Source organism: Pantherophis guttatus, chromosome 6 (assembly GCF_059756535.1).
Source record: "Pantherophis guttatus breed Tessera chromosome 6, ASM5975653v1, whole genome shotgun sequence".
Lineage (NCBI taxonomy): Eukaryota > Metazoa > Chordata > Lepidosauria > Squamata > Colubridae > Pantherophis > Pantherophis guttatus.
The window spans coordinates 17,780,273-17,805,328 of NC_142068.1; the positions used below are offsets into that span (position 1 = coordinate 17,780,273).

General features: G+C 41.2%; 1 protein-coding gene across 2 annotated transcripts in view; it reads left to right on the top strand.

Annotated features, from left to right (window-relative positions):
- The window catches only part of PLD1 (phospholipase D1), a 173,385-nt gene that overhangs the window by 28,830 nt on the left and 119,499 nt on the right, over positions 1-25,056 (top strand). The window contains exon 1 of one of the 2 annotated variants that reach the window (XM_034438981.3): positions 5,174-5,380. The exons of the other annotated variant lie outside the window; for it this stretch is intronic. The gene's annotated coding sequence lies outside the window, so the exon portion shown is untranslated. Of the gene's footprint in view, positions 1-5,173; positions 5,381-25,056 lie in introns of those variants that run through there. 2 annotated transcript variants of the gene reach the window in all.

Below are 25,056 nucleotides of genomic sequence, written 5' to 3' on the forward strand. Positions count from 1 at the left end.
ATTTGTAACCATCCTTTTCTCCAGCTTTTCCACTCTGCTAAGGATACGAGATTCTAACACCTAAAAATCTCCAGTCAGCTAGAGATATGGGAGTTGTAGTCCATCAGCAAGATGGGTAAACTGCTAAGGGTCTGACTATTTCTACCCATCTAATACCAATATAGTCTTTAGAACTGGCTATTTTTACTAAGAATGTTCAAAACAAAACAAAAAAATGTTTAGCACTACAAATATGAGAAAAGCTAATTTGTGTGATTTCTTTACTTGCATAATAAAGTTTGTTTCAAATAATCTCTTTTGTTTTCAGTTTCTAAATGCTGTTGATTAATCTTTGGGTGGTTTTTTTTAATACTCGGTTTGTAAATTTAAGAAAACCCCTAAAACTAATTCAGGAGACCTTGGTTGCATAAATATTAACCCGCCTTACGACCTCTCTTAAAATGCTTTTTGTTTGATTCTTGATGAATGTATCTTTTCTTTTATGTACACTGAGAGCATATGCACCAAGACAAATTCCTTGTGTGTCCAATCACACTTGGCCAATAAAAAATTCTATTCTATTCTATTCTATTCTATTCTATTCTATTCTATTCTATTCTATTCTATTCTATTCTATTCTATTCTATTCTATTCTTGTTTTAGGAAGACACATTGATTTCTGTTGAGCAACACTGCACTTATCTGATAGCTTTTGCATCAAAAAAGTTAAGCTATTTGTGTTAGAATACGTGTACTGGAAATACATAGCAGAAAACCCAGGCATGCGTGTGTGTGGTATGTCGTGTATATGTGTATTTCTGCATATCTTCATGCCTTGAGAATCTAGCATTCCAGTACAGTAGCTGAGTCCAGCAGCAAGCATTATCTAGCATTTGAAGAGGCTAAAATAGTAAGCACACAGTTTGTGTTCTGCATATGTGCACATGTGTTTATAAGGCGATATAAATATTAGGGCTGCTAGGGAGAACTTTGGATACAATCTCCAAAGGCTGTTGTATGCTGTCAATCTTGTCAGTATGCAAGTATTTGAAGGTATGTATAGCAGACAGGGGATATATTATGTTCTCCTGCACTTGGAAAATATTGCACAACCTTAACTGAGAGGAGAGGTCCCAGTACAGAAATAAACAAGTGTGACTTTTCCTGGCTGGTCCTTTTATAACCATTTCATTCGCTGCACCACCCAGTCTCTTATAAATGAGAAATGCTCTAGATACGGAACAGTCGTTTGGCAACAGAGCTTATGCAAAGAACAGGAAAATATCTCTCTTGTTTCTTGCGACCTCTGCAAATTAAAGATCTCAATTTGGAACCAGTTTGGTGAAGTGGTTAAGGCATCTGTCTAGAATCCAGGAGGTTTTGAGTTCTAATCCCGCCTTAGGCACAAAGCCAGCTGGATAACGTTGGGTCAGTCAGTCTTTCTCAGTCCTAGGAAGATGGTAATGACAAATTTTGAAATCTTGCCAAGAAAACTACAGAGACTTTCCAGGTAGATGGCAAGAGTGAAAAAAATGACTTGAAGACATTTAAAAAAAGGTTCTGAATTTGGTAGCTTCAGAGCCATTAGGGATTATGTTGTTGTACAGGCAGTCCTCGATTTACGACCACAATTGAGCCCAACATTTCTGCTCTTAAGTGAGACATTTGTTAAGTGAGTTTTGTCCCATTTACCCCCTTTCTTGCCACAGTTGTTAAGACGATCACTGCAGTGGATTAGTTAGTAACACAGTTGTTTAGTGAATCTGTCTTCCCCATTGACTTTGTCAGAAAAAAAAAATGATCACATGACATGGGACACTGCAACCGTCATAAATATGAGCCAGTTGCCAAGTATCTGAATTTTGATCCCATGTCCATGGGGATGCTGCAAAGGTTGTAACTGAAAAATGCCCATAACTCATTTTTTTTTCAGTGCCGTTGTAACTTTGAACACTCACTAAATGAACTGTTAATACAGATCTAACTGTATTAGAATTACAAAATTTGGATTCAGTTCCACCAACAGAGATGTGGGAATCCACAAGCAGAACTCAAGCTAGTAGCAACAGCAACTGGGTTTAAATTTGGAGAAAAGTTCCATCAAATAATACTGTAGTATTAACAGCTAGAAATCCAACCCTTCTCCTCCCCATGACAAAATGTGTGTGTGTGTGTGTGTTTCAAGGATGCGGCTTTGCTCCCTTCAGTTTCATTCATTTATTTGCTCCTAAGGAACTCAAGGCATCATAAATACTTCCCTTGTCCTCCAGTGTTATCCACACACAACAGTCTTGCGGGATTGTTTGGGATGAGACTTAGTGACTGGTGCAAGGTCACCAGGGAATTTCCATGTTTGTATGAAGAGTTGCATCTGAGCTTCCTTATCCCCATCCTGCCCTCTTCTGATCTTTTGGTTTCCATTGCAAATTCCAGTTCCCCTCAAAAATCACAGAACTGCGTAAAAGAGGAAGGCCTATCAGCTTTCTTGATATGACTGTGATATGCTGTTTGGACACTAGACCAACCTCTCCCAGATGTCTTCCACAAATTCCCATCTAGCAGGTCCATTTATACTGTACAATATAGATTAGATGACCTTTGTTTTTCTTTTTTTCATATTTCCATAATAATTAGGGTTCGATGACTTATTGTTGACTCAAGACTCAAGTCTTTTGAATAAGCATTGGCTGCAATTCAAAAGCACTTTGGAGCGTCCCACAGTGAACATGCTTGTGGCATGTTCTGTACATGTGCTGAAGCAGACTCTGCACTGAGTTGAGATTTATTTTTGGTGGCTAGATGTTCATACCCAGACAGTTTTCCTGGCAACCTTGTGGCAGTGGTTTGCCTTAGCATTCTTCTAGAATATTTTTTTTAAAAAAATTCCTAACTAGAATTTCCTAGAACCGTGATGGCGAACCTATGGCACGCGTGCCAGAGGTGGCACACAGTGCCCTCTCTGATGGCACGTAAGCCGTCACCCCAGTTCAGCTTTGCTGCGCATGTGTGCATGCCTCCTGCCAGCCAGCTGGTCTTTGGGTCTCTGCCATGCATTAATGGGGGGCAGGGCGCGTGTGGGGGGCATATGTGGGGGTGGGGCGCATGCACGGGGCCCGCACACGCATTGCATTTTGAGGGTTTGGACACACACATGCTTTGGGTACTAGGTCCAGAAAAGGTTAGCCATCACTGTCCTAGAAGTTTCTCATCTTAAGTACTCACCATATCCAACTGTGTTTAGCTTTTTTGAGATCAACCAAGGTTAAGTAAAATGTTGCCACCTGAGTTGGGCATATAGTTGAGGATCACAACCAAAACTTTATTGTCAACCAAGATAACAGTAAGGGTCACTGAGTATGGATCAATGGGGCATATTCCCTCCTCATTAAATGACTATCATAATGGTTCCTGTAAGAGGTATTTGAATGATCACAGGTACTTAGATTATTATTTTGGTGCTTGTTAAGGCACGTGGATTAAATGTTTTAATAAATGTCATCAGGCTGCCATGTTGTCATAACAACATTGTACAATTATTATTTAATTAGCACCAGTCAATTTACAACTGAGTAAGAGCCGAGGTGGCGCAGTGGTTAGGGTGCAGTACTGCAGCTACTTCAGCTGACTGCTAGTTCAGCAGATCAGCGGATCAAATCTCACCAGCTCAAGGTTGACTCAGCCTTCCATCCTTCCGAGGTGGGTAAAATGAGGACCCAGATTGTTGGGGGCAATATGCTATTTAGTATACTGTCTTTAGTGTAAGCCGCCCAGAGTCCTTGGAGAGTGGGCGGCATAGAAATATGAATAATAAAATAAAATAAAATAAAATAAAATAAACTGGTGTTGTCACTTGCCTTCCTATTCATCCTCTCCAGAAATACAATACTCATGTAACTGGAATATTTGTATAATAATTTTAAAAAGCACTACAGATAGTCCTTGACTTACTTGCTTAGTGACTATTTGATGTTACAGTTGGCACTGAAAAAAGTGACATGTGACCATTTTTCACACTTATGACTATTGCAGCATTCCCCGCAGTCATGTGATCAAAATTCAGACGCTTGGCAACTGATCCACATTTATGACGGTGGCAGTGTCCCAGGGTCATGTCATCACTTTTGTGACCTTCTGACAAGCAAAATCAGTGGGGAAACCAGATTCACTTAACAAGTGTGTTACTAACTTAACAACTGTGGTGATTCAGTTAACATCTGAGATCATAAAATGGAGCAAAACTCATTTAACAACTCTCTTGTTTAGCAACATAAATGTTAGGCTCACTTGTGGTTTTTAGTTGAAGACTACCTGTATTATTTTTCTTGGCTACTTTGGCCAATAAAGTATTTCAAAACTCTCTGGAGGCAGGAGAATGATTTGACCTGGTCTCTATCTTAAACAGGGCATCTTATTTATTTATTAGATTTATATAGCCCCTTTTCTCCAAAAGCAGTTGGGCAGCAATCCCATCTCCAGTTATGCCTCTGCCTTGTCTTGGGTCCAGAATCACCCAATCAATGAATTTTCAATGCTGAGATTGGTCTTAAATTGGAGTCGTCCCCCCCTTTGAATCCTCTGCCACCGAGTCCCACTTGCTTGTAAAAACTTTAAATATCCCCATTGTCTCTTGTTTTCTTTTTAAATGGACTCTAATCAAGGAGAGAAGCAACCTGAAATTAAGGAGAAACTTCCTAACAGTCAGGACAATTAACCAGTGGAACGGCTCAGAAGTTGTAGGTGCTTCATCACTGAAGATTTTTAAGAAGACACTGGACAGTCACTTGTCTGAAATGGTATAGGCCTCCTGCTTGAGCAGGGGGTTGGACTAGAAGACCTCCAAGGTCCCTTCCAGCTCTATTCTGAATTTAATTCATCTGTTGGCATTCTTATTTGTGTCATGGCTTAAAGCCTCCAGAGTAGCCTGAGATTTGGTTTTTGGTGTTTTGCTTTTAGATCCCTGAAAGCACTTTTGAGAAAGTGCTTAATATTTTAAAAACTAAAACAGAATTTAGAGACTGTTCACTTCATATATTCTTGATGTGGAGCATTGGGTGGTTTTTTTTTCTTTTCTTTTCTCCACCTTTTCAGTTTCTTCCTTCCATTCTAACATTCTGCTTGCCAGGGAGTGGTTTTCCCTCGCTGAGCAACTTCATAGGCTGAAGGGATTTCGTGGGCTGGGTTTTTCCCTCAAACTGCCTCTGGAACCAGCACTGAGCTACTTGGTGCTGAAAAGACGTAGCAAAAAAACGCCCGCAGACTGTTGCTTTCCTACCCACGGAAGAGTCCAACTGTGCTTTCTTTTCTTTTGCTGAACCACAGCATGACTATTTAACAAGCAGAAGAGGGCCAGGTGTTGCTTTTTAGAAGGACAATGGGGCACTTCCCTCTCCTGGGGCACAAGGTTAGTAAACTTCAAACTTCGGTCTTCCCCGTGTCAAACGTCCTGTCATTCCTCATGATTCCGTGGAGCGGCCAGAGGAATAAAACAGTCTAAAAAAACCCCCACAGAAACTGTTCTCTGGCTGCAGAGAGGGGGGAAATGACTTTATATTTAAGGAAATGGTGTGTATGCTTTTGCAGGAAAGGCAGGATGATGGGAATTGGGTGCTAAAAATGTCCCCGCTGTGAGTTTTTTTTTTTTTTTTATGCAAGCTTCTGAGTTCTGCTTCTTTCCCTTGGATTTTTGAGACTTGGTTTTTACTTTGCTTTTGGTGGAGTTTCAGGAAAAAGCAGAGGCGAAGTTTTTGAAACGGGGAATGGGGATTTGAAAAGCTAAACTTTTAGAAAAGAACGGGCTGTTTAAAGTTTCGGTTTGAAATTGTGTTTGCCGGCTATTTAGAGAGGTTAGACGCTTCTGCCTATTTTGCTCAGTAGAGGGTGGAGAAATTGCTATGGGTGCTTTAAAATCAGCATGCTTTCTAATCCCATGGGGATCTTTACCAAGCAAAGCCAGTCGGTATCAGGCAATCCTAAAATTGGATAATATGCAGATATGCGCATATTTGACAGCTGTTCTTGAACATGTAATTAATAATCATCGGATGGGTCCATAAACTCTTAACCAGTGACACAAAAAGGTGTGGCACCTAAGGGCTGGCAAGGAAGCAATTTGTGAACAGGGAAGGACAGACTGATCATATTCTTTAAGGTTAATTCTTCATTTAGCTATGGAACTCAATAGTAACCTTGAACCCATCATTAGCTCCAACCTAAGAGACTTTATAGGGTTATTCATGTACAGAGAAAACTAAGTAAATGGGTGTAGGATTATGCAAACCATCCAAAGTTAAAGGGGGTAAATTTGTCAATGCAAATAAAACTACAGAGGTTGAAAATGTGCACTCAGTTTAAACCTGCAGAGGATGAAATAGCAGTGGGCAGTTTATGGATGATTCTGGTCTGGGGCTTTCGTATCCCATCAACTGCACCCATTGATCATTGAGGGCATTTTTTGCAAAATTCAGAACTGCAGAACAAGCCTAAATCGTGCCACCCAGTTCTCCAATTTCTTGATAAACATGTTTGCTTTTGCAGCAATTGAGAGTTCAAGAAATCAGGAAGCAGTGTGTGTCTTCCCTGCAAGGCTCCCTGAATGACCTTTGTGTTAATTAGTGTGCTTAGAAAGCAGACATGGAAGCAGATTTGATGTTATTTGTACTGTTCTCGGAATGAGGTCTTTGAAATCAATTTATATCTAAAATGCATGCATGTGTTCAGGCATTGCATAGATGCAAATGGAAGAAAGCTAATTCGGGAATTGCAAAAAAATATAAACCATCACTAGATGGCAGTAAAAATATTCAGGGGAACCCCCCCCCCCCCAAACTCCTTTGCTGCCATCTAGTAGTAATTTGGATTTTTGCAGCACTGATGTCAGCTTGGTGAAAGCTACTTTTCATTATTCAGGGGCAGACTCCTGAGCAATGTATGAAAAGTTTCTGCTGCTAAGAATCATTGATAGAAAAAATTGCACCAAATATTTCAGTTAATAGGAGACCAAGCAGACCATACTAGAATTACCTTGTGCAATTGGCAACTCTTCAGATATATTTGGACCTTCATTCATGAATTCTTGGCAGATGCGTTTTTTGCATTCTCAGTGCAAAACTTTGGGGGACCGTCTTTTAGGGCATGTTTCTTTACCTCAGCAACTTTACGATTTACGAATTTCATCTCCCAAAATTCCCCAGCCAGCACCTGACTGGATTAGAAGCAGTAATATGGATACAAAAAAAGGGGAAAGTTTAAACCACTATAGGAAAGCTTTGAATTAGCATTTGCATAAAGGAAAATCAGCCCAAGAGTAATTGCTTGCGGGCTTCTTCCTGAATGTTTCCTTGTAAGCATCAAGCATTTGGGAATTGAGCCAGCATTAATTCACCCAGCAGGAAATCGCTTTAGAAAGTGAGTTTTTTTAAAAAATGAGTTGCATATTAACATGGACTGCAAAATAAAATCAATTTTCTTCTGCCTGCATTTCTTCAAGTCATACATGTAGAGCAGGGGTGTCAAACTGGTGGCCCGTGGGCCAGATGTGTCACACGCAGGGCCACGTCCAACCCAGCTCTGCGAAGGGGAAAAACATGGCGAAACATCACATCACATGATGACAACATGCCACGGCAAGTTTGACACCTGTGATGTAGAGTAGGGGTGTCAAACTCAGTTTCATTGAGAGCCACATCAGGGTTGTGTTTGACCTCGGGGGGGGGCTGGGGGGGCATGGCCAGGGCGGGCGTAGCTAGCTCGACGTCACTTGGGTCAGGGGCCTGCGGTGGCCTGAGCACTCTGCCAGCAAAAACAGACTCCCGAGCTCCATTTGCGGCTGTCTCTGTCTCCTGCAACCCTCTGCCAGCGAAAACAGAGCTCGGGAGGGTGGCCCTCCCGAGCTCCATTTTTGCTGGCAGAGGCACCATGGGCTGGTCCTTTGCTGCTTTCAGGGCAGCCCCATGGGCCAAAACTAAGCATCCCGCAAGCCAGATCTGGTCCCTAGGCCTTGAGTTTGACACACCTGATATAGAGGGTTGTATATTTACTGAATAACTTGCATGCCATTCCTTCAAGAGTAATGTACTTCTTAAAATGGAAGTTCAAGAGCCAGCTTAATTGTGTCACTTATTTATTGCTGAGGTTTTGGAATTCCTTGGAGCAAACGAGGGCTGCCAGCAGGCTTTCCAACCAATGTATCTTGATTTCTGTGCCATTCTTGAGCAGAATCTACCCAGGATCAGTTTGGACCTTTCGGTTGTTCAGGTGTGAGCTTTACGTTGAGCATCCACTGCTCAAGTGGATCCCATTATTGTTCTTTGAGTGCAAAATTCTCTGATTGCCTGTTGGAAGGCAGCATTAGTGGTGATGGTAGATCGCCCAGTCAGATTTTCCCCAGATGTGCTGGGAATTGTAACGGTCAGCAAGATAATTTTGGCCAAGTCCCAAAACATCTGGAAGGCATCCTATTGGAGAAGCCTAGCACAACAAAAGAACTAAACTAGGAATAATTTTATCTGCTTCTTTGCCCTAAAAAAATAGTTCTCTTTTTACTGAAAGTAAGCTCAAGCAGGTTGCAATAAAATAGAACAAACTTCTGAAGTTTACGGCCAAACTTGCCATCGTATCCTATCAACAGCAGAAGCTCAACTCAAAGAGTAGATGAATAGGTAGGATCTTTGATGATACAAAGGATTCAGCACCAGTTGGGCCTGGATAGGGAAGAAATTCCATTATTGAAGAACTACCAGTATTGAGAGCATCTTCTGCCAATTCAACCTTAATTGGCAGGCAGGTACATAAGGCAAAAGAAGATTCATTCACACTGTTAGCACATTTTTTTTAAATCTTCAGCTATGCCCATCCTGAACATTATAGCAGATCAGGGATGAAGTAGAACCGGCCTGGTGTAGGGCTCCAGGCTAGAAACGAAGACAATGCGTTTTACCCTTGCCTTAGGCACAAAACCAACTGTGACCTTACGCCAGTCACTCTGTCTCAGCTCTGAAGAAGTAATGTCAAACTACAGTAATTATGGAATTTTGTCAAAAAAAATAATAATTGCAGGGACTAATCCAGGCAATTACCAGGAGTCAAAAACTGATGGAAAAGTGCACACAAACACGCACAGCGAGAGAGAGGGGGAGGGGGAGAGAAAGAGGGAAGGAGGGAGGGAGAGAAAGGAGAATAGTACAAAAAAGTGGCTGTAGCTATTGGTATCATAAGCCAATCTCTATTTAAAGTTCTTTGTCAAAGATAAGTTGCTTGGAGAGCAAGTAATCCAATTGTCAGTCCTTGAAGTTCGGCCTAGTCAGGAAACAGACATCACGAGAATTATTGGAATTTTACTGTTGTTTAACAGAATCCCGAAAGCGTGATAGAGATTCACCCTCCCCCTTATATTCTCTAAAGAGAATCAAGATGGGGTTATCTTGAGTTTCTTTTTCATCCCTCTCTTTCTCTCAAAGCTAAGCTGATGTTTTTTTAACCCATCTTGCATTCCTTCTTCAAGTACATCTTCACGCTTCTCTACACCAACCTAGGCAAATAAATGGGGACATTTGTAATTGTTACTGTGATGTCCTTGCTGCAACTCAAGTATGATTAGGTGAATGGTTTTTGTGGCAGTGAAGGGGTATATCTTTTTTCATCTTTTAAACTTGACAATGCTTAGCTGATCTTGAACAGGGGAAAAAACAAGCACATTTGTGCTGCGTAAATGCAGAAAATTATAACTTATTTGGGGGTTTTTTTTGAGGGAGGGCGGTTTGAGGAAATTATTGTTTGTTTTGAAGCATTTTTTCTGAGAGATTTGCACAAAATTTGCACAAAAATGAGTCCTTCCTTCTCATTAGGTGGCCAAAGTATTTGAAGTATTAGAAGTAATACTTATACAGAGTATTAGAAGGACTAGCTTCAGCCAAAGCAGAAATCAAAATGTGACTTTTATCTGTTAGGAGAAGCTGGATTACAGATTATCCTGCACATGTATGAGAGGGTTTTTGGGGTTCTTATGGTCCAGTGCAGAGGTGGGTTTCAGCAGGTTCTGACCAGTTCTGGAGAACTGGTAGCGGAAATTTTGAGTAGTTCGGAGAACTGGTAGTAAAAATTCTGACTGGCCACACCCCCATCTATTCTCTGCTTCCCAAGTTCTAGCTGATTGGGAGGAAATGGGGATTTTACAGTATCCTTCCCCTGCCATGCCCACGAAGCCACGCCCACGGAGCCATGCCACGCCCACCAAGCCATGTCCACAGAACCGGTAGTAAAAAAATTTGAAACCCACCACTAGTCCAGTGATTATATTTAGGAGTAGTGGTGGTAAAGCGGTTTCTAGAAAAACACTGTTTTTAGAGTCCTTCACCCTTGTAAAATGAATCTTGAAGAACATGACATCCAAGGAAAAAATTGTAAAGCCAGGAACTTAATCCTTCCACTACCAGCTTAGTCTTTGCCATAAATGTTCTTTTCTCAATTGCTTTTTAGGCAGTAGCCAGGCGATCAAGACCTTCAAACCAAAGAAAAGTAGTTAGGAGAGAAGATTTATTTGCGTTTGTTGTAAAAGGAGATTCTCCTTTAAAAAGCCACCAACTATCAGCAAAAAAAGGCTTAAAAGGAGACTTTTTTTTCAAGTAATTAAAATGAAGAAATAGTGATTTTTTGGGGAGATGCTTTTGAATACCCAGGCTAGTATAGAGGGCTATGAATGATAAGGCTGGGATTCTTATTTTAGATGTTTGGGGGCCTAAAAGCAAGTGAAACCTTGCCAAGGCTATTTCTCTATAGCTGCAAGCTTGTGGAGTGAGAAATTCCAGCTAATAAGTTACTAATTATTACTGGAATTTGGAATGCAGCATGCATTGCCATTGAATTTCACATCCATTGACCTTTCAACACAAAATATGAAGGTTTACATTCAGATAAACAGAATTTGATGTTTGTGATCAATCATACTGTATACTGACGTCCAATTTTCATCATAAAGTGTCTGAAACATCCTTTGAAATTCCCAGATGGCCCCCTTTGGCACAAATAATAGGAACAAAATCCCAAATCAGTTGTCAGAATGATTGATTGGCTTCCTTCTGTTATTCCTCCTTACTAATTTTTTTTAAAAAGCACCTTTCCTCCTTTAGCTAGTTAAAAGAGGCACTATAAGCAAGATCTGAAATAAGGAAATCTGCCTTTTCTTTTCAATCAATGGCTAACTCTGCTGAGCTACTTTGAAGAGCAGGAAAAAAGATATTAGCAAAGGTGATACCTGATTATTTCTTTTGTAACCCTTTTTCTCCAAGCTAAATCTTTTATTCCTGTGCTAACATGAAAAATTATTTTTCTTTTCTTCAAAACAATTTACTATATCTGAAGCCAATTATCTTATTAGGATTCTTTTTTATATTTGCTGAAAATTTAGGAATGGGCTCTTTCTTAAGGTGGGTTGTCTTAAATTCAAAGCCACCTTCCTTTGGGAAAGATACACCAATTATCCGTGAGCTGCACTGGCTCCCTATTGGTCTCCGGTCACAATTCAAGGTGTTAGTTATTACCTTTAAAGCCCTACATGGCTCAGGGCCAGGGTATCTTCGAGACCGCCTTCTACCGCATAGCTCCCAGCGACCGGTAAGATCCCACAGTTGGTCTCCTCAGGGTCCCGTCAGCTAAACAGTGCCGGCTGGCGGACCCGCGGGGGAGGGCCTTCTCTGTGGCTGCCCCAGCTCTCTGGAACTAGTTACCTCCTGAGGTCCGGACCATCTCCACCCTATTGGCCTTCCGAAAAGCGGTGAAGACCTGGCTCTTCCGGCAGGCCTGGGGCCGTTGATCTCGCTTTGTGATATGACGAGATCCGGCTATGAATGGTGTGAATGGGTTTTAATTGTTTTTAATGGTTTAACTTTTAATGTTTTATATATGGTTTTTAAATGTATTGTAAGCCGTCTTGAGTCTTCGGAGAAAGGCAGCATACAAGTTGAACAAATAAATAAATAAATAAATAATAGGCTAGCTCAGGGGTCTCCAACCTTGGTCACTTTAAGACTTGTGGACTTCAACTCCCAAAATTCTGGAAGTTGAAGTCCACAAGTCTTAAAAGTGGCCAAGGTTGGAGACCCCTGAGTTAGCTGCTTTTTTTTTCAAGAGAGGAACTTCAGATTGGGTCTGCCTTCTTCCCCCCCCCCCCAGGTAATTGCATAATCTGTAATATTATATTTGGGGAAAAAAGCATGCAAGGAAAGATTTAAACAACTTCTGCCAGAATGCTGTTATTTTTCTTTACTATTAAATAATGGGGAGTTAGGAGTTGCTATGGTGTGTAATTGGGCTAAAATGGTTACTCCCTTCAGCTGATTGAAGTAATATGTACAGATAGCTCTTGACTTACAACTACAACTTGACCCCAAAATTTCTGTTCTGTCTAAGCAGAACAGCTATTAAGGGAATTTTGCCCCATTTTAATGACCTATTTTTGCCATCCTTGTTAAGTGAACCACTGTGGTTGTTAAGTTAGTAAGAGGGTTGTTAAGTGAATCTGGCTTCCCCGTTGATTTTGCTTGTCAGAAAGTCACAAAAGGTGATCACATGACCCCAGGACACTGCAAGAGTCATAGATGTGAACTTATTGCCAAGCATCTGAATTTTGATCACACAATCACACTGTCAGGCCTGGAAGCCATCTTTTGTCCCTTTTTTCACTGCCATAGTAACTTCAAATGGTCACTAAACAATGGTTGTAAGTCAAAGACTTCCTGTATTACATAGTCCCCTTTGCTTTCTCTAATTTAACTATGTGGTGGTGCAGTGGTTAGAGTGCAGGACTGCAGGCTACTTCTGTTGACTTCTGGATGCCTGCAATTTGGCAGTTCAAGTCTCACCGGCTCAAGGTTGACTCAGTCTTCCATCCTTCCCAGCAGTGGTGGGTTCCTCCTGGTTCGGCCCAGTTCTCCTGAGCCGGTAGCAGTGACGATATGATGTTACCGAACCAGTTCTGCCCCCCTGCCCCCCCACCCCCCCACCGCATTATTCTTACCTTTTATTTGGCCCCACCCCCAATCTATTGCTGCCTCCTGAGTCCCAGCTGATGGCTAGAGGGAAAAAAAACTGTTTAAACTCTTGCCGCGGGGCTTCAAAGGGCCGCCCTACAGCTGATCAGTGTTAAAAGAAAACAAATGAGTAGACCAGTGCCTGCAAAAATACATGAGTAGATCAGTGCCTGCAAAAATAAATGGGTAGACCAGTGCCTGCAAAAATACATGAGTAGATCAGTGCCTGCAAAAATAAATAGGTAGACCAGTGACTGCAAAAAATAAATGGGTAGATCGGTACAGCTCTGCAAGCAGGTAAAAGCCTGGTAGACCAGTACCTCTGCTAAATCCTAAATAATTGTCACATGACCATCAAGCCACGCCCACAAAATAAGCCACGCCCACAGGACCGGTAGTAAAAAAAATTATAACCCACCCCTGCTTCCCAGATTGGTAAAATGAAGACCCAGATTGTTGGGGGCAATATGCTGACTCTGTAAACCACTTAGAGAGGCCTGTAAAACACTGTGAAGTGGTATATAAGTCTTAAGCGCTATTGCTATTAAATCTAATCTCATTTAAGATTCAGTGGATGCTGTCTATTATCAAAAGGTTAAGTCAGGTTAGGCAGCTGTGTGAGGAAGAGGAATGTCTCGTCCTTCATCATCGGCACTAAAATCTCCTCAGCCAGGATATCAGTTAGTAAGCAAGTCAACAAAGCAGAAAGTTGTTGATAGGCCTTCTGCTTTTTACCTGGTTAAAGGGTGAGTTAAATGGGGAAGCTCATGGGTTCAAAATGTTGAAATTCCTGGAACCTCAGCCTGTAAGTAGTGAGACATTACAGAGCAATCAAAATAAGGCCGTGAGGACATGCAGTTTCTGGATCAAGAGGAGTTGGAAAGATGCCACATTCTTTGCATGTTACGTGGCTAAATGAATGGAAGTGGCTCAGTTTATACGGCTTCAAAAAATAAAGACACTTGAATCAAGTTCATTTCCCAGTGGCTACACAAACACAGGCTTCATACAGAAAACATCTATTTATGTAGATCTATTTATATAACACTCCAATCCTGAGATTCCAGATGGCCCACAATGTAGGACTGAAACATAACCTAACAACCCCCCAAAATAGATTTTTGCCAACGCTGCAGGAGGGACTTGTAATTGTCTTCCTTGTGATGTTTTGCAGCTCCCCAGATTAACCTACTGACCTGAGAGTCTCTTGTGGTTTCCTACACAAATATTGCAGATAGTCCTCGGGTTATGACTGCAATTGAGAGGAGAATTTCTATTGCTAAACAGTGCAGTTGAAAATGCGATCACATCACTTAGCAGGGGCAATCCCAGGACTCTTGGTGGCCACTGCAACTGACTGTGCAGGTCCTTAGTTGGAAAGAGGTTGGTGTCCCAGGGAAGCGTAGATTGTGTGGGTGCCACGGGCAGGCATTACAGAGCATGGGCTGGCCAGGAGGGGCCATAGGCACACACTATAGAACACAGATGGGTCATTTGGGGCTATGGGTATGTGCGCTATGAAGCACACGCAGGCGGGTACTGCTACAAAGAGTACTGTGATACTTTGTACTAAGTAACCATGGTTTATTAAATAAGCCATAATTGTCTCCATTGGCAGAACATGCTAAATACGTAAATTGTGATTTAGAAAAACAACAACTCAACAAGGCCCCTTTACAGTTTTGTATGTTTCTTGATCACTCCGCTTTATAGGTAGTCCTTGACTTACAACCACATCTGAGCCCAAAATTTATGTTGCTAAGCAACACATTTGTTAAGTGAGCTTTGCCCCATCTTACAACCTTTCTTGCCATAGCAGTTAAATGAATCCCGGCAGTTGTTAATCTAGTAGCAACTAGGTTGTTAAGTGAATCTGGTTTCACCATTGACTTTGATGCCAGAAGGTCACAAAAGGGGATCACAGGACCCCAAGCAGTGTTGGGATTCTACCGGTTCAGACCGGTTCGAGCGAACCATTAGTTCCGACTTTCAACCATGAGCGAACCGGTTCGCTCTGATTTTGAAGTGGGCCTGCCCACCCCTGTGTTATACTCACCTATATTTTCGTTTCTGAAGCCCAGTTGATCGGCGCGGCAGAGTGGATTGCCACGCCTCAGCTGCTTTCCTTGCCGGCAGCAATGTAGTAGGTGAGTTTTCTCCAAACTGCGCGTGCATGCTTAGTGAACCAATTATTAAACCGGTAGAATCCCACCCCTGACCCCAAGGCACTGCAACCATCATAAACATGAGTTGGTTGCCAATCATCTGAATTTTGATCTCGTGACCATAAGATGCTGCAATGTTCGTGTGAAAAGCGGTCGTAAGTCAACTTTTTCAGTTTTGTTGTAACTCTGAACGATCAGTAAATGAACTGTTGTAGGTCGAGGACTACTTGTATATGTTATGGAATATATACACTTGTTGCAGGCCTTTGGAAACACACAAGATTGGAAGGAGACATTGACAATGTTGAGCAAATGGTGTTTCAGCATAGGTAGCATTGGTGATGTTTCCACTTCAAAGTTTGTCAGTGTGTATCCCGAAATTAGCCTGCAGACCTTCGCAACAGTGCCTGAATATGCTTACTTGATTTGTAAAGCAATTACATTGATGTAGGACCTGTCTTCCTGTTAATACACATTGCTTAGGCAGCAAAACCTGAGTATTGATTTATGCATCCATTTTCTGTTCATCTTTCTAAGCTCTTTTAAAATATCTTCCCTTGCAATGAAAGGGTAGAGGGAATGCTGCGTGGGAAGAGAAAGACTTGCAGCTTTCTGTCTTCCTCTCCCACCCCATTTCATTGTTTGATGCTGAAGTGATCGAAGATATAAAGGTGGGCAGATGCCTTCACTATTTCTGCCCACATATTTTAAATTACATAAGAATGAACTTCAATATATTGACCACGTAGCTTGTCATTTAGATGTTTTCCCAATGCACCATTCCACTCCCATCCACCCCAGAATGTTGTAGGAGCTTTCTCTCAATTAAAAGCAGATGAAACAACATAAGTGAAAAATTATATAATCACTGCTCTTCATTTGTCAGACAATTCACCCACTCTGATGTATTTTAGAGGTACTGTAATCACCAGGAACCATCTGCCAAAACAGATGGAAAAGGAGAGAGGCTGTGAAGACTTCTAAGCAAACGAGTGAGCTTATGAGTAGAGTACATGTGAGAACAAGAAACCACTAAACTCACATTGGATAAATTGACTATCTGTTCCAACTTTGTGCGCCCACAACTTGTAAAGGCAAGCCATTCCATTGATTAATTGTTTTAGCTGTCAGGAAATTTCTCCTTATTTCTAGATTAGTTCTCTCCTTAGTTTAGTTTCCATTCATTGCTTCTTGTCCTGCCTTCAGGTCCTTTGGAGAATGTGACACTAAAGACTGAGATTCCAGTGGTCAAAGGATGGGTGGGAGCTGTTTCTTCAAGTCAATCTTGATTTCTGGGAACTGTCTGGAAAAGTCCATGCAGTCCATGCAATAACGTTTTTATAGGTGATTTGCCCTTGCCTTCTTCCTAAGGCTGAGAGAGAGAGAGACTGGCTCAAATGATCCAGCTAGCTTCCTTCCATAAACCAGGATTAGAACTCACATTTCCACATTCCTAGTTGAGCACCTTAACCATTAGACCACGGGGGCCCAATCCCCAGGCTGCTGCCCACTACCGGGTCTCAGCCTGTTCAAAACTGGGCCATGCAGGTGGTGGATGAGCGCATGCACATGCTAAGCTCTCCTCACCCAAGTGGCAACTGCTTGCACTCACGTGTGAAACTCCCCTCATGTGAGCCGCAGCACCTCACAGGGAACTTTTCCCCAATTAGGCTGCCAAGCCTGAAAGGTTGGGGACCACTGCCTTAGACTATGTAATGTTTTTCTTACTTGTTTCTTATAGCATCTATCTTAGGGCATGATACTTTATGTTAACAATGCCAGCTAAACAAATGCATCAGTAGAATACTCAACTAATAAGCTAAATAACACACACTGAGCTACACTTACGTAAGATTCATTAAATTTGTCCCACCTTAAGAGATTGGGTGCTACAACCTAGAAGGATCTCACATGTTTGTTTTAGATGTAGATGGGTTTTCTTCAGGTGTGTGTTTTACATGAATCACTCCCTTATAAGCTATATAATATTTCTATGGAATGATTAAGAGAATGGTGAAATTATATAAACTATTATGTGATAGCAGTTATGAGTATATTATAACTGATGAGACCCGCATTCTAATTTCTTTCTAATCATGAAAATCTATTTGGTTGTTGTGGTCCGCCAGCAGACTGCGGAGCTGGCAGCGGAGTCGGACAGTGAGGAGGCTGGGGAGGAACATGGGCCAGTCCTGGAGTCTGAGGAAGGCCTGGACGAGGGCTCTGTCGGAGGCAGAGATGGGGCCAGGGACATTGGGACTGATGCGCGGACTCCACAGCCTCCAGAGTTGGACAGCAGAGAGGCAGAGGAACAGGAGGAGCCTGTTCCTAGTGTGCGCATGCGCAGAGCTGCCAGAAGGCACGAACAAAAGGGACGACTCGGGAGTAAGGCCTGGAGATGATTGGTCCCTCCCAAGGCTTAAAAGAGGAGCAAAGGCACGTGGGCACTTTGCAGGAAAGCTACGTTGTTAATTCTATTCCCAGTCGGCATCTCTTGTTTGTTTCTGGAATCTGTGTGGCTTTGCCAAGTAGGTTTTTGGCAGTGTGTTAAAGGAGATAAATGTTGGTGATTATCCCGAAGGACTTCTGCCGAAGGGCTTTGTGCAACTAATTGGGATTCAGCTGTGAATGAACGTAATTCACAGCTGTTGCAATAAAAGAGGTTTTTGGGACTACTCATGTGTTTTAATGACTCAGGAAGCCTAGGTCACAACATTAATGACTTTCAGTCAGACACTCTTAGCCCATATTTCTGGGGTGATTATTGTTACAACGGAATGCAAGCAGAGCTCTCTGTGAAATTTCTTGAGTACCCGGACAAAAAGCAGGATATTAAATTAAGATGAGATAAAATAAAAGATAAAATAAGAGGTGTTTTATTTACTCATTTTTGCAAGCATCATTTAATTTGAAGAAATGCAGATTTGAGCATTTATGAGCATTGTGGAGAAAAGCCTCATAATGAATTTGGTCTGCTTTGGGCCAGCATTTCTATGGTGGTGCCCTCATGGATTAAGGAAAAACCAACAAACAAAATTGATCTTTGTTTATGTAAAATGCAAAAGAGAGATGTATGATTTGCAGTATTTCATTATTTTTATATCAACTTGCTTCCTCCAAATCCTGTCAGTTTGGGTTATTATGAAATATGGTTTAATAATCATTAAGGAAAGTAATAGCACATTCTTTTCTTTTCTTTTTTCTTTTTATGGCAAAGTGAAGCAGAAAGAATTTTCTGCCTCCCCCAAAAGAACTACAGAATTAATGTTCAGTATTTGTAGGCAGAATATTTTTTTTCAGGCATCAAAAAGAGCAAGAAAATTTGAACAAATAAATTTATGATTGTAGAGTTTTTAAAATCTCCGATATATTTATTTTTCCCCCCAGAGCTGCCTCCTAAATACTTCAGCTCCAGAGAAACACATAATGTTTTCTGTCTTATTCAGTATTTTGGGATAACAAATCCAGCTCTGAACTTGAATCAAATCCGTTTGAATGTTGTGTCAATGTATTTGCCTTAGGTAATATGGCCAATAAAGCAATAGCAGAATTTATTACGAAAAATCTTTGGTTATATGAATTCATATAACCAACTCTACTCCTGTTGTTCTGTTCTGTTCTGTTCTGTTCTGTTCTGTTTTCTATTCTATTCTATTCTATTCTATTCTATTCCAATTAAATTTAAAGTGAAGGTATACACTTATAAATTATGCAACAACCTTTATTGGCCAATAACACTTGGCCAATAAAAAATTCTGTTCTGTTCTGTTCTGTTCTGTTCTGTTCTATTCTATTCTATTCTATTCTATTCTATTCTATTCTATTCTATTCTGTGTAATTTGAATCTTTTAGAAACGTGCTTAAAAATTAGTAAGATATAACTTTTACAATTAGGGATGCGGTGGCTCAGTGGCTAAGACGCTGAGCTTGTCAATCAAAAGGTTGGCAGTTCAGCGGTTCAAATCCCTAGTGTTGAATAATGAGGTGAGCTCCCGTTACTTGTCCCAGCTTCTGCCAATTTAGCAGTTCGAAAGCACGTAAAAAATGCAAATAGAAAAATAGGGACCACCTTTGGTGGGAAGGTAACAGAGTTCCGTGCACCTTTGGTGTTTAGTCATGCCGGCCACATGACCACAGAGACGTCTTCAAATAGCGCTGACTCTTCGACTTTGAAACAGAGATTAGCACCGCCCCCTAGAGTTGGAAACAACTAGTACATATGTGCGAAAGGAAGCTTTACCTTTTTAACCTTTACAATAAATTTTAAAATAGTACTGTGGGGGAAACAGTAACTGAAAATGATGCCTTGACTTTTTCCGTGCTTTAATAGCAGCCACAAAAATTCTTCATAGCTTTTCATTGGAAGAACTTAGTGAAGAACATGAACAGTGGCCTGGTGTTAATGGGCGTAGACTGCTGTATCAATCTCATTTGTCTTGTGCCAAAATAACAAAGGCAATGAATAACTTTGTTCTTAGGTTACATTATTGTAATTCACCTCTCTGTGTTATTGTTTTCACCAGTATAATTAATCTTGATATTTACAGTAAAGTAAATTTGCAATAATTTAAGAACTAGCTGGTAAAGAATAGGCCACACTCTGCAAATTTTGTTTTTCTGGATTGAGGATCTGGAAAAAAATGTAATAACCTATCATGGAATCTTGCACTGGAAAGAATAATTCAGGTCTTTGTGTCCATTTTTCTGTTCAGTGTAGGACTTTGGACTTCAGATAAAAGTTTTATTTTTGAAACTTCTCTTGAACATATAAAGCTTGATTATGTAGTACAGTGGTTCTCAACCTGTGGGTCGGGACCCCTTTGGGGGTCGAATGACCCTTTCACAGGAGTCACCTAAGACCATCGGAAAACACATATTTTCAGTGGTTTTAGGAATAATTTTATGGTTGGGGGTCATCACAACATGAGGAACTGTATTAAAGGGTCGCGGCATTAGGAAGGTTGAGACCCACTGATGTAGTAGATGACCAAGCTGAGCCTGAAGGAGGGGTCAAATATGTCATCAATCATGAGTCCCTTCATTGCCCACAAGAGATCTAAGCCCAGCCCATTTTGAATTCCTTCTACTCTTATCTCCCACTAATTTCCCTTGGCTGTTAGTAGTTAAAATTCTTCTAAGTTTGCAATAAATCTTTATACCCATTTGAACTGCCTGGATCTCCTGATTTTCCTGGCGCTTGACAGGTTATCTCATTTTGGCTCCAAACTCTTGGAATATACCAATCACTATTGGAAGGAACAAAGTCTCATGGGTTGCATGCCCCAAAGTTGAGTCTGATCTTAATTGGTCTTGCTTGGTTATTTCTGGTATTTGACTTGAAAAAGACTTGCTTATCTGTTTGTGGTTTCTTTTGGACGGCAGAGGAAAATTCCAGTGTTGCTTTAAAACATTTTACAGTAATATGCCCTTTTTCTAGGTTCATTTCATATTAGTATTTCCTTCAGCCTTTTGCTACTTTCTAGTGTTGAAGTACAATTCTCAGAAATTCTAATGAATAGGCTAGCTAGGAATTCTAGAAATGTCAACCCATATGGAGGTCAATAGGCTGATGAAAGCTAACTCACTGCTAATTGTGCACTAAACTATAATAGTTTTCTGGGAGTCTAATAGTCCAATGGCATCTGTGCAATGTGCAGCACAAAAGAAAAATCTATATATCTTCTTGCTTTAAAACTAGGTGGTCAACCATTACAGAAAGTCCTAATAGACAAAGTAATTCAATTGAAAATTGACTGTAGTCAAGAAGCATTTTGTGTAATGTGTTCTTTCCCAGTAAAGTCTAACTGGGAATATATCGTTGGTGAAGTACAGGTTTTTCATGAAGAAAACACTAGTCTCATCAAAGCTTGAAATCTCATCAAATGTTCTTAGCAGATTTCCTGAGAAAATCACCCAGTTGATGGCATAGAACAGGGGTGTCAAACTCAAGGCCCGGGGACCGGATCTGGCCCGCAAGGGCTGCCCTGGAAACAGTGAAGGATCGGCCCGCGGTGCTTCTGCCAGCGAAAACAGACTTCGTGAGGACTGTGAGTGGCCCTCCCGAGCTCTATTTTTGCCGGCAGAGGGTTGCAGGCGGCCATCATAGCTGAAAACTGAGCTCACAAGGGCCGCAGGGAGCCCTCCTGAGCTCTGTTTTCACTGGCAGAGGGTTGCAGGAGGCTGTCATAGCTGAAAATGGAGCTTGGGAGCCTGTTTTCGCTGGCAGAACGCTTGGGCCACCACTGGCGCCCCCAACACGAGTGACATTGAGCTGGCCATGCCCACCCTGGTCATGTCCCCCCCGCCCCGCCCCCCCAAGGTCAAACACAACCCTGATGCTGCCCTCAATGAAATTGAGTTTGACACCCCTGGCATAGAAGATGAGAGTTGGACAGAAGCTTTCTCTACATATAATTCATTTCCTACTAATCTACATTAAGTCCACGAAGAGGATGTTTTTCAAGTTTTTCAAGTTGGGATGCGTAGTGCAGCAATGTGCAGTAGTAACCTACATGCTAAAGCCATAATGTGGTTTGTTTGCTTTTCTCTGTACTCTTTGCCAGTTGTTTATGGCTTACAATGGACAAATCCAGTCAGTGGTGGATTACTTAATAAGCCATTCTAAAATATAATTTGCTGTATAACAGCTGTATATGTTGTTATGAAGGTTTTTTTAAAAAAAAAAAAATGTCAGGGAGGGAGAACAAATGGGTAGCCATCTTTAATTTGTGGCCCCCATGAATTTTTTATTCTTATGAATGAAGGATAATTTTGGTGAATCTTATAGCACATATCCAGAACTACGTAAGTTAACATGTGTTATTGTAATAGTTTCCATGGCAACACACAAAGATGTCAAGTCAACTCATTAGTAACCGGGGGATAAAAATGCCAGTAGACCCAGAAGAATAGATCAAGCTTAACTATAATTTGAAGCCAATCGAAGGGCATTCGGGGGAAATTCTTAGGTAAAATAATAGATGTAGGAAGTATTGATTAAAGCCTCGGATAATATAAAACGATTACCATCACAGGTAGAAGTTGGATTTAAAGGAAGGAAACCAGATTGATTGATTGGCAGGTAGATATATATCTATACTAACTTTCAAGCAGATATGAACAAGACAGAGAAAGGAAGAATTCAAGTTCAGATATATGGAAACCTTCTTAAAGTATCGTTTCCAGTCTGATAACATAAAGTACTTTTGATTGTGTTGCAACAACAAAGAAAATAAGCACCCAGCCTTTCACAACAACTATTTGAGTGTGTGTTTGACTATTATACAGGAGAGGAAACATATCCAAGAAATAAATGTTGGATACATCAATAGAAGACAGAGAGGGAGAGTATATAAAGATATAAATGTATCCTATAGTCAAACTCAAGGCCCGGGGACCAGATCTGAATTGGGAGGTTGCTTAGATCCGGCCTGCAGAGCTGCCTTGGAAAGAGCAAAGGATCGGCCCGTGGTGCCTCTGCCAGCGAAAACGGACTCCCAATCTCCGTTTTCGGCTGGGATGGCCTCCTGCAACCCTCTGCCAGTGAAAACAGAGCTCAGGAGGGCCGCTGTTTTCTCTGGCAGAGCACTCAGGCCACCACAGGCGCCCCTGACATGAGTGACATCAAGCTGGCCATGCCCACCTTGGCCACGCCCACCCCAGCCCCCTAAGGTCAAACAACCCTGATGTGACCCTCAATGAAATCGAATTTGACACCCCTGCTATACAGGGAGTCCACAACTTAAGACTGTAATTGAGCCTGGCAATTATGGTTGAAAGTTTTGACAGTCGCAAAGCAGGTCATCACATGACTGAATCCAATTTTACGATCTTTTTTGCAGTGGTCATTAAGCAAGCACCATGATTCCCCCCCCCAAGAAACTGGAAGTAAATGTTGATTTCCAGGAAAAAAAGTCATAAATTACGGTCACATGGCCAGAGGACTCTGAGAACCATAAATGTGGGTTGGCTGGCAAGTGACCAAAATGTGGTCACATGATCTCAAGGTGGAGCAGAACTTCAGAACTGGGTTGTAAGTAGCTTTGGGGGGTTTTGTTGTAACTTCAGATATTGTATTGATTGACCAAATAATCTGCAGCTGTTGCACATCTGCAACATATCACTAAATGACAGTATTTGTAGCTCAGGGTTGAAATGAGGGGTCCTTGTTCTTCTCTCATCTTGGTTGTTTCCATGCAGACATTTCATTTCCCAAACTAGGTAACATCCTCAGTGCTAGTAAGGAGGGGGGTTTGCTCTCAGTTTACAGACACAGACTTCAGAGGATAATTAGAACTGCAGAAAAAACAATTACTATCAACCTGCCTTCCATTGAGGACCTGTATACTGCACGAGTCAAAAAGAGGGCTGTGAAAATATTTACAGACCCCTCGCATCCTGGACATAAACTGTTTCAACTCCTTCCCTCAAAATGACACTATAGAGCACTGCACCCCAGAACGACTAGACACAAGGACAGTTTTTTCCCCAAACACCATCACTCTGCTAAACAAATAATTCCCTCAACACTGTCAAACTATTCACTAAGTCTCCTATACTATTAATCTCATCGTTCCTATCACCCATCTCCTCCCACTTACGACTGTGTGACTGTAACCTTGTTGCTGGTATCCTTAAGATTTATATTGGCTTTTTCCTAATATGATTTGATTGCTTATTTCTATTCTATTCTATTCTATTCTATTCTATTCTATTCTATTCTATTCTATTCTATTCTCTGTTCTGTTCTGTTCTGTTCTGTTCTGTTCTGTTCTGTTCTGTTCTGTTGGCTTGCCTTGTCACTGTTGGTGGCAATGGTCTTAGAGGTTCTTGGTTGGGCTGTTTACTCTTGGCTTCTTTGAGAGTTTCTTGATTGAGGTATTGTTTACTTCTTGATTATTGGTCTGATGTTAATCTTGCTGTTAATCTATGCATAGTCTGATAATGTTACCTAATTTGTGTAATTAAGTGTTGTACCTTATGATTCTTGATGAACGTATCTTTTCTTTTATGTACACTGAGAGCATATGCACCAAGACAAATTCCTTGTTTGTCCAATCACACTTGGTTAATAAAAAATTCTATTCTATTCTATTCTATTCTATTCTATTCTATTCTATTCTATTCTATTCTATTCTATTCTACTCTACTCTACTCTACTCTACTCTACTCTACTCTACTCTACTCTACTCTAATTAAATGTCTGCAAGAAAATAACCAAGCTCAGAGAGCACCAAGGACGCCTCATGTACATATGTCTCCACAATTCTACCTAATGGCTACACCGTCAGAATTGGGTTGTAAGTAGCTTTGGTGGGGGCTCTGTCGTAATTTCAATTCTTGTATTGATTGACCGAATAATTTGGGCAGCTGTTGCACGTCTGTCTTGGCATCCAGTCAACTGAGTGATGGCCCTTGTTGAAGTATCTATATAATTCCATGCACAAGTAGTCGTTGACGTATCACAATTCAGCCCAAAATATCTGTTGCTAATTGAGATATTGGTTAAGTGTTAAGTAGCACCAGCTGCCTGCAATTACTGCAAGTTCAAATCTCACCAGGCTCAAGGTTGACTCAGCTTTCCATCCTTTCAAGGTAGGTAAAATGAGGACCCGGATTGTGGGGGCAATAAGGTGACTTTGTATAAAAAGAACACTGCTTGGGGGCGGGGCGAAAGCCCTACTAAGCAGGTATATACAAAAGTATGAAGGCTATTGTTAACGCATTGTAAGCCGCCCTGAGTCTCCGGAGAAGGGCGGCATATAAATCGAACCAATAAATAATAAATGAGTTTTACCCCATTTTATGACCTTTCTTGCCACAGTTGTTAGGTGAATTGTTGCAGTTGTTAAGTTAGTAACACAGTTATTAAGTGAATCAGAAGGTCACAG